Source organism: Bombus vancouverensis, unplaced genomic scaffold (genome assembly GCF_051014615.1).
Source record: "Bombus vancouverensis nearcticus unplaced genomic scaffold, iyBomVanc1_principal scaffold0028, whole genome shotgun sequence".
Classification (NCBI taxonomy): Eukaryota; Metazoa; Arthropoda; class Insecta; order Hymenoptera; family Apidae; genus Bombus; species Bombus vancouverensis.
In genome coordinates, this window is record NW_027468919.1 from 48,849 (window position 1) to 62,786 (window position 13,938).

Below are 13,938 nucleotides of genomic sequence, written 5' to 3' on the forward strand. Positions count from 1 at the left end.
CAGATTCTTCCAATTCTCGGACAACAAACATAGGCTTACATACTTACTGTTTTAAAGTCACAGTCTGTCGTTGAACTTTCGCCAAGTAACTTGATACGTACATATACACGTCCCTCGAAATCAGTTTTCGACGAAAATACATACGTGACATGTTATGTTGCAACCGAACGTGAATTTCTCGCGGGAAATAGCCTGATATCGTTTATTTATGCGTCTCTCAAATACGAATTTTACTATACACTTCGTTTAAGGCACGCCATTTTGCAAAACGATTATCGAAAGATTACTGCTTACATCGAGATCGAGAATAGATTCGCAGGAAGCTGGATGCCGCGATTTCTTCCCGCGCTTTACTTTCTTCCGAAGTTGTGATTGGTTGATTTCCTGCTGCCATATTCGGTTTCGCCGAGAATCGTGAACACGTACGCTGGAAGCAATGCGGGGTAATTATTTAATTTATTTCATAATATTATTTAACATATATCGTGAAAAGTTCTGAATATTCGGATTCTTCTGTTATCGTTTCATCGTATGTTAGCATTATTAGCTTTCGATATCGAATTGACAAACAGAATTTTTCTCATACAAAGTAAGTCACATTAAGTATATGTATATGTATAGTCGAAGCAATGCAATTAAAAATTTTTCCATTTTAATTGGTATTATTTATCACAGACATTTTACCGAGCATTCATTTTATAAATCTTATATATATGTCGGAGCGGACATTAGAATTAGGGTTAGGGGCGTGAAACGAATCTTCGTTTGGGTTACACGTTGTCGTTATGCAATAGAGAAGACATTGACTAGTGCAAATACGATTATTATAGAGCCGGACAAGTAACCGTGGTAGTTAGGCACTTGAGAAACTAATGACAATGATCCTAGGTTCAATAACGAATCCGCGGTCGGCGGGATGATAGATGAACGTACTCACAAAATCTAAGTCGGATGCGTGATATTCGCTGGTCGTAAAGGGTTACTCCTTTCATCAGTGAGATCGCGAACGAGAATGCCTTTCCCGTCCCGATGATGCCACAGAGGAAAACTATAATGGGGTGTGTCTAAGGATACGAGATCATCGGATTCGTCGAGAAAAGCCTTCGTTCAGAAAGTAAGGGAAATTGACGTTGCTGCTAATTGGTCAATCTCCATATCGGTGGTTAGAAAAAGATGCTAGCCGCCTTCGAGGGAAAGTTGCTAGTGGGAGACGCCGCTCGTTGAAAAATATGTCTCCCCTATCTTCCCGTAGTTGGGACAAAGACTGTTTGTCTGTTTGAAGGACTTAGTTAACTAAACCTTAAGATTTATAACGGGCCCTCGGGCTAGCCGAACATGTACTGCGGAGACGCATCGACATCTGGCAATCATCTTACTCGAAGAATAGGGTCTGCGTGTGGCGAGCCACGGGACAGAAACCGTTGGAATGTTTACTGTCGAGTGTTACAACTATTTCCTTTTTAAGGAGAGCTATAGAATTATTCCATGCCTTTGTTAGACAAAGCGTTCATCCCGTGACCGCGGCTACGTTCGGCGACTGACTGTCGTCTCGAGCCCAAGCTCATTATCACAACTCTCGAACAATTACAATCGGATTGAATAACTACAATTGTTCAATTACAGCTATAGTAGACTCTAGGTTACAATGTTGCGGGATTATCCAAAATTCCAAAGGCTCCGGTGTTCTTTCATTTCCGACATATAAATAAGCGTAGCAACATAGAAGAGAGAGAGGTAATTCCTTAGTTCAGAGTTCCTCAGTTCCCCAGTTCTTGTTAGTCTTGTTAATCGACGTGTTTGCATTTGTCAATTTGTAAATTATTGCAAATCTATCAAATTAAAATCTTGTAATTAATAAGAGTGAAAACGTATTGCGAACGATTCGAGTAACTTCGAGTATTTGAAATTTCAACGAGAATTCTGCCAATATCCAATTAAAATATGAATAAACATTTTTTTGTGAAGAATATTTGTCTAATAATATAATAGGATTAAGCGAACATTTATTTTCACCAACTTTGATCCTCTCCCGTGCCAGTACTCCTGCGCGTAGCAGGTTAGCCGAAACGTGGAGTTTAATTGTCAATCGCATTAAATAACAGACAACACTACAATTTAATCTTAGTTCAAAAATTAACGGCAACACAACCAAAACGAGCCAAACAAAACGTAACACAAGACAACCAAGAAAACGAAACCTCAGCTTAACAACAATTGTAGTTGGATGAGTGTATGATTCTCTAGAGGAGCAGACTTTCGATTAAAATTTATTTCGATTAAAAATTCCAAAATATGGAACACTTGTAAGAGTGCTATGTGAAGCTCTTACAGGATGCTCTTACGTATGCAACTTTTACGTGTATATTGTTGAAAGAAGAAAATTAGAAGACACTGTTCTAAGGATGAACCTGTTCACTGAACCTTACAAGAACATATGGCAACATATTTATCACAATAACTACTATAACAATATCGATATGGATAAAACACTTCTGAAAAACAAATTGTGAGTATGTGAAACAACTAAAAAATATAAAGGTCTAACTCCATCACTCCAAACAATAAAACTTTCAAGATGTTAACATGCATTTTATGGAAACCACCATATTTTGTTAGAAGTATGGAATATGTTGCGTCCGGTGACTCTCTACGGTCGAGGTGTCCATCAACTGTGCATATATATGTCGGGTTATCATTAGAATTTAAGGCGCGTAACGATTCTTCGTTTGAATTAGCCATTGTTTTACGAAACAGAGATTATATTTACGCGAATATACAAGATTTTACAAAATATTATGAATAATGAGTTTAATGAATGATAAGATTAACAAACGATAAGTTTAACTAATGATTAGATTAAAGAATAATAAGTTTAACGAATAATAAGGGGAACAAATAATATGTCTTACGAATAATAAATTCCACGAATAATGAGATTAACGATTAATAGATTTTACGAATAATGAATTTAATTAACGCTACTAACAATGTTCCTGGGTTCAAACGAATCCACGATGTATCACTTTCCAAGGCGATCACACGAATGAATATCTGATGAAAATCTTTTTCGCTATACGACTGCATTTGTTTGTTATATGCTCGCTGGAGGCATCGAGAAGGTTCCAATCGCCTTTGCTAGGCAGTTTCTGTCAAAAGTTTGTTGTATACTCTTTGGAAGCATCGAGAAAGATCCAAACGCCGTTGCTAGGCAGTTTCTGTCTGGAGTTTGATTCCTAATACAACGTGTGTCCCATTATATCGACATCTCCAAAGTACAATTCTATGTGATTTCTAGGGAGAACAATATAACCGATCCACACCTTCGTCAGGCAAAACGTTTATCCCGTGACCGTGGCTACGTTCGGCGACCAGTTGTCACCTCGAACCCACTTTCGCAATCACAAATATCAAACAATTACAAATGACAACAATTGCTTAATTACAGCTATGATAAAATCTAGGCTAAAGCATTAGAAAACTTTCCCAAAAGTTGCAAAGGGAAGGCTCCGGTTTTCCTTTCATCTCCGACATATAATTATACGGGTCGCAATAATCCTAAGGAACGGTCATAAAACGAGGCTTCTGGATTTACCGCTAAAGCCGTTAAGTGGCCTAAAACACCTTCAAATCGAGACATTCCTTATGGTTATTGTTCCATCAGGTAGAAATTGGGGAGTACTTGCTTCGGCATTACATATACTAAAATTGGAACGATACATAGAAGATTAGCATGACCCCTGCGCAAGTATGACACGCAAAATCGTGAAGCGATCCACACTTTCGGGGAACACGAGGCGGGTATGGGTTTTCAGGGCGTAGGACTATGCCCTGGGAAAGTGGTTCGTCGGTGCCTTTGGCACCCGCCAGTTTGCAGATCCGGTGCAGAGAATTTTGCAGAGGATGGATATGGCAGACAAGAAAGGCAGTAACGTTTACGGCGCAGGGAAAAGATACCTCAGTACCGGTGCAGCCGCGGGTTGTAAAGCGAGCCCCGCTGCGTCGCCATCGAGCAATCGTGGCCGTCCGGGGGTGGACCATCAGGCCCCCGGGCGTGTTCATGCGTCTGGTGAAGAGGACGTGCAACCAGAGGAGTCTCGGGGAAGGTCAGAGGGTCCGGATGTAACTATCAGCGGCCCGGGATCTTCGTCGGATGGGCTGCTTTCGCGGTACTGTGGCGGCGGCAGGGTGAGATTCGACGACGAAATGTCATCGTGTCCTTCCTCTACGACCGTTGTGAACGCGCTCGGCAAGCGATCATACCGGAAAATTACCCGGTCATGGTTGGCCTCACGGAGGGCGAGAGCGTCTAACGCTGAACTCCAACGGCGCACGTGGTCACCACCTCCGCCGTCGCCTCAACAATCGCCGATCTCTGTCGTCTCTGCATCCGCGACAGTGCCGTTGGCGACGACGACGTGCGGAAAGAGGATATAAAGACGGAATCGGAGGAAAGAGAAGGGACCGAGAAGGACAGCTAACCGATTCACGGACATGAACACGCGGACAGCGCATATCTGCGGAGGAGGGTGCGCTTTCTGGAGAGTGAGGTCAGTCGTCTCCAGAAGACGGTGGAACGGCTGACCAAGGAATGTGTACTAAGAGGGCAGTAACAGAAGGAAGTGTAGCGACACTCGACAGCAAACTTTCCAACGGTTTCTGTCCCATGGCTCGTTACACAAAGACCCTATTCTTCGGACAAGATGATTGTCAGATGCCTATACATTATTACAGAATATTTTCAGTTAACCTAAGGACCTGCTACAAATCTTAGGATTAATTTAGCTAAGGTCCTCCAAAGGGACAAATGGTCTTTGTCTTAACAACCCCTATACCTACCGCCAACTACAGGAAGATACGGGAAATCTGCTTTTCTCACGTACGACGCTTCCTACTAGCATCTTTCTCTCAAGGATGGTTAGTATCCTTTTCCAACCACCAACTCAAAATTTAGCCAATTAACGACGACGTCCACTTCCCTCACTTTCCGAACCAACGCTTTCCTAAACGAATCCGATGATCTCGTATCCTTAGACACACCCCATCATAGTTTTTCCTATCCAGCATCATCGTGACGGAAAGTCAGTCGCGAGACGCCTGTCCGAATTGATAGTTGATAGTTGGCAGCAATCACTGATCCGAGTTGCTCGACATCTCAGGCAATCATCGTCCGAACTCGTAGCGCATATCGAATCGTATCTACCCGAATCTACCCGAGTTCGAACTTGTAATCGCGAACCGCGAACCACGAACCGAAATTAATAACCGCGAGTTTTACGTCAAGTATACTCACCGAATATATTTTGTTAATAAATATTTATTGTTAAACATATTCGAGTGTTCCTTCAATACCTATCACGCCCATTACCTCAGAAGTAACGACGGTGAAGGGCAAGCGGTGGGGATCACCACTACGAGGGGACGAAAGGAGATGCTCCCGGGGCCCCAACGGGAATGATTATGGGCCATAGAATAAGAATATATATAAAAAATTTCCTGCAAAAAGTGATAATTTCGTGGATAGAAGATTGTGGATCAAAGGAAAACGACGAAGAAATATCTAGTACAGCAAACACTTATGAGACATATGACAAGCAGATCATCCAGACTAGATCACCCACAAAGACTATCAAATTTCGGAAAACATAAACTTATAAACATAGTGTCTAGTCGTCGGAGTAAAAAAGCCCCAAAACCCCAATGTAGAATTTGCACAATTAAAAAAGAAAAGAAGTAGAATATGTTTTGTCTGTAAATTTTGCAATGTTTCATTACACAGAAGCGATTGTTTTGGACGATATCACACTTTTAAAAAAATATTAAATTATTATTTGCTTGAAGAAAATCATTGTATGGATTATGGAATATTATATAAATATTAATCTAAAAACGATTCTAATAGATCAAATAAATATCAATATAAATATTATAAGTAATTTCGCCAAATTTGAGTTAACATTTCTATAGGTATGAGAAAAAGCGCGTATATTCCCGCGCGATATCCTAGAGTCTAAACAGAGCTAGAGTCTAAACTGGCTTCAACGATGTATCTGCGACCGAGTGAGAGGTAGACAGTACATAGGATTTTCAACCGCTACTGGTCGGTAAAATGATACGATAGTACACAACAAGTGTATAAGGTGAAACCGTGAATGCGCGTGCGTGCGTGCGTGCGTACGTGGATAACGATAAGGCGCAGCGAATAATATGCATAGTGAATCTTTTCTGTCTTTTGTGAAGAAAGGTTTTATTTTTCATTCTTTTGGTCTCTTCCCTCTCGTTTCTTTTTTCTTTTCTTCTCTCCAGCGTCACATGAAGCGCACAAATGTCCAAATCTTTCCACGGTTCTTTCTTGGTTCGCTATATTTTGCGAATGAAATTGTACTTCAAATCCACTATATCCAAACGTCTTCCCCTATCCTTTCCTATTTCTCTACCTATATGTCGGAGATGAAAGGAAAGCCGAAGCCTTTCCTTGGAAATTTTCGGAACATCCTCTAGTACTTTAGCCTAGATTTTATTATAGCTGTAATTGTTTAAAATTAGTGATAGCGAGATTGGCTTCGAGGTGACAATTGGTCGCCGAACGTAGCCACGGTCACGAGATAAACGTTTTGCCTAACGGAGGTCTGACGAGTGGTTGTATGGGTTTTCCGAGAAGTGTGATTGTGGCGGCATGCGGCCTCGAGAGCGGGCCTAGCCACGTGTGAGGTTACCTCGGAGGTGCCGATACAATGGGACATACATTGGCTAGTCCACGCGAAGAGTTGTCACGCGCCCAAAATTCCCATCTTAACCCGACATATATTTTAAATAACCCAGAGCGGTCGGAGCCTATATCGAATCGATAAAGTTTGGACCCACGTAAAAATAAGTATAAAGCTCAGGAGTTTGTCGTTTGGGTATTCAATTGTGTGTTCACTATCGTTACTACTCGCACTCCGCACTCGTACTACAAATCGACAAATTTTTACAATTTGTTAATTTATCAACCACGGTTGATCATTTTACAATCCACAGGAAAATGATAACATGCTCGATATTCTAGTTCGTGTTTGAAGATACATAAAAAATATATATTTATGCACTTCCTATACTACATATCTCATTGAGCATGCGAAAACTCGCTAGTAGAACGCTAGTAGTAGGTTATGAAAATACATCTAATTCATAAATATATTGTGAAAATTATGTAAAGAAATATAAATAGAAGATAAATTTGAGATAACAAAATGATAGCACGCGCCATACAAAATATATTTTAGAAAAAATAAATGATTTCTTATACTTTTTTACTTATATTTATTTACCTATATTTTTACTTCCCTTATAAAATATCTATTATATTTCGATGTACTCAGTTGTTTAATATTTTCATGTTAAATTATATTATTCTTTCAGAGTATATAATTTTGCTCTTTCACTATTTGAAACTATTTCCTTCCACGAAACGATTTCCTTCGACGAAAACCATGCCATGCTTTGAAATACAACTTTTCAAAACATTTAATGTAAAAATAGGCAGGTCATGATCCATACTGATATATACATATTTTCTCATTTGGAGTTAACATCGCAAAAAGTTCCTTCTTGCTTAAATTTCATTTACGATAAGTATCTTCTGTTTGTTCCTCAGTCATAATCACGGAAATAAATGGTCGAAGAGGTAGTGTGCATCGAAATATAAATATAATATGCTCAAATATACTAGAACTGCTAAAATATTCAACAAGGGCGGTGGTATAGGCAATCGTCATCGAGAACAAATGACTAGCAATCGTGTTATCGTAAGTAGCTTGTTTTTTCTTGTTCTTTATTTTGAGATTCAGCTTCCATTCCTTACATTCATCAACTCTTTGTATTCTCCTTATTTCCCCTTCCCTTTTCACCCTTTTCCACTTGCGGCTCATTTCTTCACCCGGAACAGAGTATGTAGCTGATTTTCATCGAACAAACCTGTTCGAACGTCTCACACCACTTTACGGATACTTGCATATAACTATAATACGCATCTTCATTCGTCTCTTATTCATTGAATGGATTTGAAAGACAGCGATTCTGGCGTGCTTTCCTCTAAGCATTATCGTGTTAGGAATGTTCCTACTACAGTATATATGTTTCGTAACGGTGATAAATAGACCGAGTTCGATGGACTTTCAAATGGACGGAGCAAATTTCTGATGCCCAGATTTACTACTATAAAAATAAATCAATGCATCATTTGATTAAGCAGTTTCAGAAAACAGTCTGAATTTAATTTGGTAGGACCGTCATTTTAAAGATATCTTCAGGATACGCGGGACAGCGTACTCTATATATTTAGTATAGTTTAAAATGATATCTTATAGGATTCTCAAATCCGAGTCGAAATTGAATTCATGAGCAGTTGCAGTTTTCATACAGACATGTATGTATGTTTTCACTTAAAGCCTTTTTGACAGCATTTCACAGATGAGGCACCAAAGTTTTCTCTGCACGTTGTCTATTGACAGTCTTGAGCGCAGTGAGATCATATTTGAAGCTCTCGAAAAATTAGTGAATAAAATTATTGCGAAACAGATCGAGAGAAAAGGAGCGTTAGATGCTCCTGTTATTAAATTATCAGAGAATTAAAAGTTGTTTCCTTTTCATTTTTACTATTTATATCATTTCTAAAATAATACTAACATTGACAATAAAATTCGATTGGGTTAGACATCTTCGCTTTAGTGATAAATAGTTGTTACGCAATACATTTGTTCAGTTGAGATGTACTGTTGAATACAAATACAATATACAAATTGTATTATAATTTATAGCGTAACTATGGATAGATTTCAATGGTAAGAAGATTATTTTAAACTCGTACAAGCATATGCCTCTGCTCAAAGTGATGAATCTTTATGCTCTTGTTCAGCAACTGGCCTAATAACATTTATGTGACAAAAAAACATATACATCTAGAAAAATTGTATAATACACAACTCACTTCTCGATAAATGTGCGAACATGTGTAAGATGTTCGAATTTCGAATATTTTTCAGATATTCATCCACTTATGTGAAGAACGATTTTCCGCATGAGTCATCTGACTATTTCATTTTTTCTCCGAATGTCCGTACGTTATGTGTGTATTCTGTACATCCTCTGTGAACGCTTTCAGTCCTTCCGGCTTCAGTCCTTCGTCGTTTCCACGATTAGGCCGGTGTCGCTTATTTTTTTTTCAACTGCTGTGACTTGTATTCCCCCTTTACGGGGGATTACTAGCGTGAATAGCGCGTCGCGCGCTTCTCCGCTGCTTCTTATTTCACCATCCTCAACTTCCGACCGGATTATAACCACATTTCTCGGTGGTTTTACCGCCATTTGTCCGCTTTATTGCTGACCATCTTCACTTTTTCCGCGTACGAGAGCTGTTTTGGCTCGGCCTTCGTTGTTTTCTTAACGGCCGTTTTAAGCCGCTTGCTGGCTTCCAACGACTTACTCACAGCGCTTAATATCGCAGTTTCCTTATTCTTAGCTTTTAGCTTGTTCTAGCCTTCCGGCTAGATGACAGTTGTGGAGCAGGAGATTCTCCACAAATCCTCTCATATCCTTAAAGTAACGCATTATCGTTGCGGTTTGCCCTTGTTAACTTTGTTGCTCGGGTCGTGGCAGAATGGTAGGACCCTCTTTTCCATATCGCTAGCTCGTTCCCTTATGTCGGGTATTGGCCGCGATTCTTCTTTAGTATCCTCCTTCTCTTCATCAGACCGCTTCTTGATTTCTGGGCTGTTTTGCTTTATCGGTGTAGCGCTTATATTAGTATCTTTAGGGGTTGACCACTCTGCCCCTTTTTCAGGCTTTTGCGTTTTCAAGGGTTGCAAAACCATGCTTGCATTCGTGGCGGGTGGCGGGTGGCGGGTGGCGGGTGGCGTCTGCCCACGTGAAGACATCTGGATTACATTCGTGGCGTTCTGTTTGTACACACGGACAGTGTACGAAGCGACGCGAACACAACCTATCTGCATGCCGTCATCTTGGGTCAACGCATGCTGTCAGGAGATCTTTAAAATGTGTCCAAGGATGTTGGCCGATGTAATTGTTAACAATGACTTGGCTTACTTAGAACCAGGCAGGCAACCGCCAGAGGCAATGTAGGTGAAGAGGCTCTACAAGCATTTCTGGGGTAGAGCTGCACCTCCAAATCCTATAATCCTAGGAAGTAGAGCCTCGGAGTTGTCATTATGTGAATACTTTCTTGTTTCACATGATCTAATAAACCAACACTTCTTTCAACTTTTTTTAAGAAACTGTTTTGAATCGTGCAACATTTTCGATCGATTGCGATATCTCTGGTAATTGCATAGTTTTATTTGTGAATATTACACAAGTAAATATTTCGTTTTTTCGTTCAGATAAACTGCAACGTGATATTATTTTATATCACTGTTGCTTTATCATATTGCACAATTTTTATGCCAAGAGAAACATGCTAAAATTCTACATGCAATTTCTTTAGAGACGGTTGTACATTCAAATCATACAAATATTTTTTTTAGGCCTTTTTTTTAAAAGGAGTTTATTGGGCCCAGAAAATACAGATTTTAAGTGCATATATTCACAATAAACATGAATTTTTGTAATGGTATGTTAGGCAAAGGTACCGATACGCGGCGGTACGACGTAGCCATGCTGTATTATGTGTCGGCGCTTTACATTTTTTGTTGTATGATGCGGTTTTTGGCTTTAAGCCTCTGGGGAGCGGAGCTTTTTTTTTATTTTTTTTTCTGTCCTGAAAAACTTGGTCGCAAAACAGGACGCTTCGGTAGTTTGCTTTTTGGGTGCTGTGTAACTTTGGGGAAGGGTGGGATGAGAGGGATGGTGCGGGTGGGGGGGGGGGACAAATAGGATTATTTACTAATATTTACAAATATTTACAAATATTTACAGTGTTTACATTTTACACCTGTGTTATGCGGTGTCAGAATTGAGTTCTGTCGGTTTAATGTTCTCTCTTACTTTGTTATGGGTTCTGTATCCACCAGTATTTTTTTGTGTTTCTTCTGTGTTTGTCTTTGGTGTCTTTCCGGGGGAGGGCAATGTTGTATCTCCATCTCGGGTCAGCGGTCTGTCCATTTATGTTTTCTTCGTAGAGTATGGTTTTGATCCCTGTTTTTCTTTTTATGTGATATATTATTGGGATGTTGTTTTGGTCCTGGAGGTAGTTTTTTTCGTCTAGGTATAGGAAGGCTTCTGGGGGGATGTGGCCTGTTTCAGAGTGTTTTTGTAATATGCGTTGTTAGGAAATAGGCAGCTGAAAACTAAGCTGTTTTCTTTTATTTTTGCTGCTTGCGCGAAGTGGTTTCTTATTAGCTTTAGGATGTGGCAGTCGATGCGGTGAATGTTGGCTAGGTCGTATATTGTTTTGTTTTTTACATATTTTTTGAATCCGCTGTGTTCGGATCTGTATGTGCTCAGGCAAGCCCTGATGCATTTTCTTTCGAATATGCGGATTTTTTCCATCTGGGAGGCTGATATGTTGTACCAGATTGGGCTGCCGTAGGTAATGATTGGTCTGATTAGTGCTTGGTAGCATAGTATTTTCACTTTGCTGTCGAGATGTTTGAAGTAAAATAGTCTTTTTATTCGCCAGAATGCTTTATTGGCCTTAGCAAGTTGGGTTTCGGTGTGCTGCTTGTAGTTTAATTTGTCGTCTATGTTTATTCCTAAGTATTTTACGCAGTTTTTGTGTGGTATGAGTGCCCCTTTTTTTGCTTTTTCTCTTACTTGGAATTCTCTGCGGTGTTCTCTTTCTGTTGGGCCGATTTCACTTAACTTGGGTCCGAACAGCATGGTTTCGCATTTGCTTGTGTTGATTTTTAGTTTCCATGCGTGGTAATAGTCGTTTATTTTTTCGAAGAGTTCTTGCAGTTCAGTTTTTATTGTCTTCGTTTTGCGGCCTGTTACGTAGATGATTAGGTCATCTGCGAAGGCTATGGAGCGTTTGTGGGTGGATGTATTGAGATTAAAGAGGTTCAGTAAGTCACTATTGTAAATACTGAAAAGTAGCGGGGAATTTACTGTACCTTGTTGCAGACCGTTTGTTATGGACAATTCTTTGCTTGATGTGTTTGCACCTTCGGTCATTACGAATGTTCTGCTCGTGATCATGTCCCAGACTATTTTAATTAGGTGTTTAGGAAGGTTTATCTTGATCAATTTGTATATGAGACCTGGGATCCAGACTGTGTCAAAAGCTTTTTCGAGGTCTGTTAAGCAGGCGGCTACTCGCTGTTTTGCGTTTAGGGCCCAGCAGATGTCCGACGTAAGTTTGTTTATTGCGTGGATTGTAGAGTGGTTGTGCCTGAAGCCAAATTGATTTTCTGGGATTATGTCATTTTTTGTGCAGAAGGAGGTTAGGGGGTTATTTATGATTATTTCAAATACTTTGTTTATGTTGGGGAGGAGACTTATGGGTCGTAGGTTTGCGGGTGATGAGCCGTCTTTATCTTTTTTTGTTATAGCTATCAATTTGGCTTTTTTCCATTTTATGGGGAAATATGTGTTGTTTAGAGCATTGTTGAAGGGTACTGCGTAGTACCATTTTATTTTGTTCGGTAGACGCTTGAGTAAAATGTTTGGGATACCGTCGAAGTCGGAGGATTTTTTGTTGTTTAGTTTGGAGAAGATTGTGTTTAGTTGATTGTAATTTGTGAAGTAGTTTATTTCTGGATCTGGTTGTTTGGGGTTGTCTGCGGTGTTTTCGTTTGAGAATGTGCAGACTGTTTTGTTTAGCGTTTTGTCTTGTTCCATTTCATTTTTGAGTTTGTTTGTTTCGGCGATGATAATTCTGTTTAGTTTTTCTCGGCCCATGTGTTCGTTTTGTGTATGTATTTTGGAAAAGTGGGTGCCGATAATGTCTAGTTTTTCTATTGTTTTAGATATTATGAAGGTACCCTCGGTGTCTTTGATGGTGTTGTGTATCGTTATACCTGCTTCTTGGATGAGGGAGGCATTTTCTGGGGGCAATTTGAGAGGTGGGATGGGGTTTTGTTCTTTTGGTCTAAAGATTTGATTTATTTGTGGGAACATGTTTGCTGAGTCATTTTTGGAGATGTTTTTTATTTTGTTTGTCCAGTAATGGTTTATAGAATTTGCGAATTCTTGTTTCATTTGCGCTTTTATTTTGTATAGTAGGTACTTTAGGAATTCTAATTCTTCTCTTTTGTCGTAAGAATAGTTAAGTTTTATGTTGTTTATCTTGCAGATTATGTAGCTTTTGTCTCAATGTAGCTCTTTTATTTTGTTGTTGATATAGGGCTCGCATGAGTTTTTTTGTTTTATGTTTGGCACTGTTAGAATTTAATCTTGGAATTAGGATTAATAATCTGTGGAAGACACAATGTTTGTGTTGAAATAATACAATTAGATATTTATTAAACAATTATTACAGGAATTATAAGTGTGTGTGTTCTGGAATGTAGACAGTTGGCTAGTTATTCACAGACTGGCTTAGTGATCCATGGCCCTTGAAAAGGTTTAGAGCCCCACTCTCTATGCAGTAATGAGTGTGACTTGTGTGGGTGTCTGTGTGGCGTCACATGTGGCACAGAACCTTCTAGTAGCTTCTTGACGTGCCCATCTAGAATGTTCCATCCATATCCTCGCGTTTCTTCCGGCGTTTTTTATAAAAGCATGCACGTGCTAACTGCCGTGGTGCATCTCACGAACGCACGCTAGTGGGGCTGGCGCTGGGCAACGAACGGAAGAATCCGTATGATCAAACACTCTATCCGCATGCGACTGATATCGTTGTATTCCAACAGGCACAGATTTTTGGAGAGCGGTTTGTGTATGTTTTTCTATTTCGTCTATGAATGCGTCGATTTGTCTGTTTGTTAGGTTGACGTTGTTGCAGATCTTTAGGTCGCAGTTTTGTTCGAGTATGTTTTGGAACTTTTTCCAGTCTGTCTTTTTATA

At 39.7% G+C, this 13,938-nt stretch overlaps 1 non-coding gene and 1 pseudogene across 1 annotated transcript; both read left to right on the forward strand.

Annotated features, from left to right (window-relative positions):
* Window positions 1–13,938, forward strand: part of LOC117162209 (very long chain fatty acid elongase 6 pseudogene) — an 82,984-nt pseudogene that overhangs the window by 28,844 nt on the left and 40,202 nt on the right.
* LOC117163157 (U6 spliceosomal RNA) lies at window positions 3,676–3,782 on the forward strand. Its single transcript, XR_004465425.1, has one exon. It is a non-coding gene; the product is annotated as a U6 spliceosomal RNA (small nuclear RNA).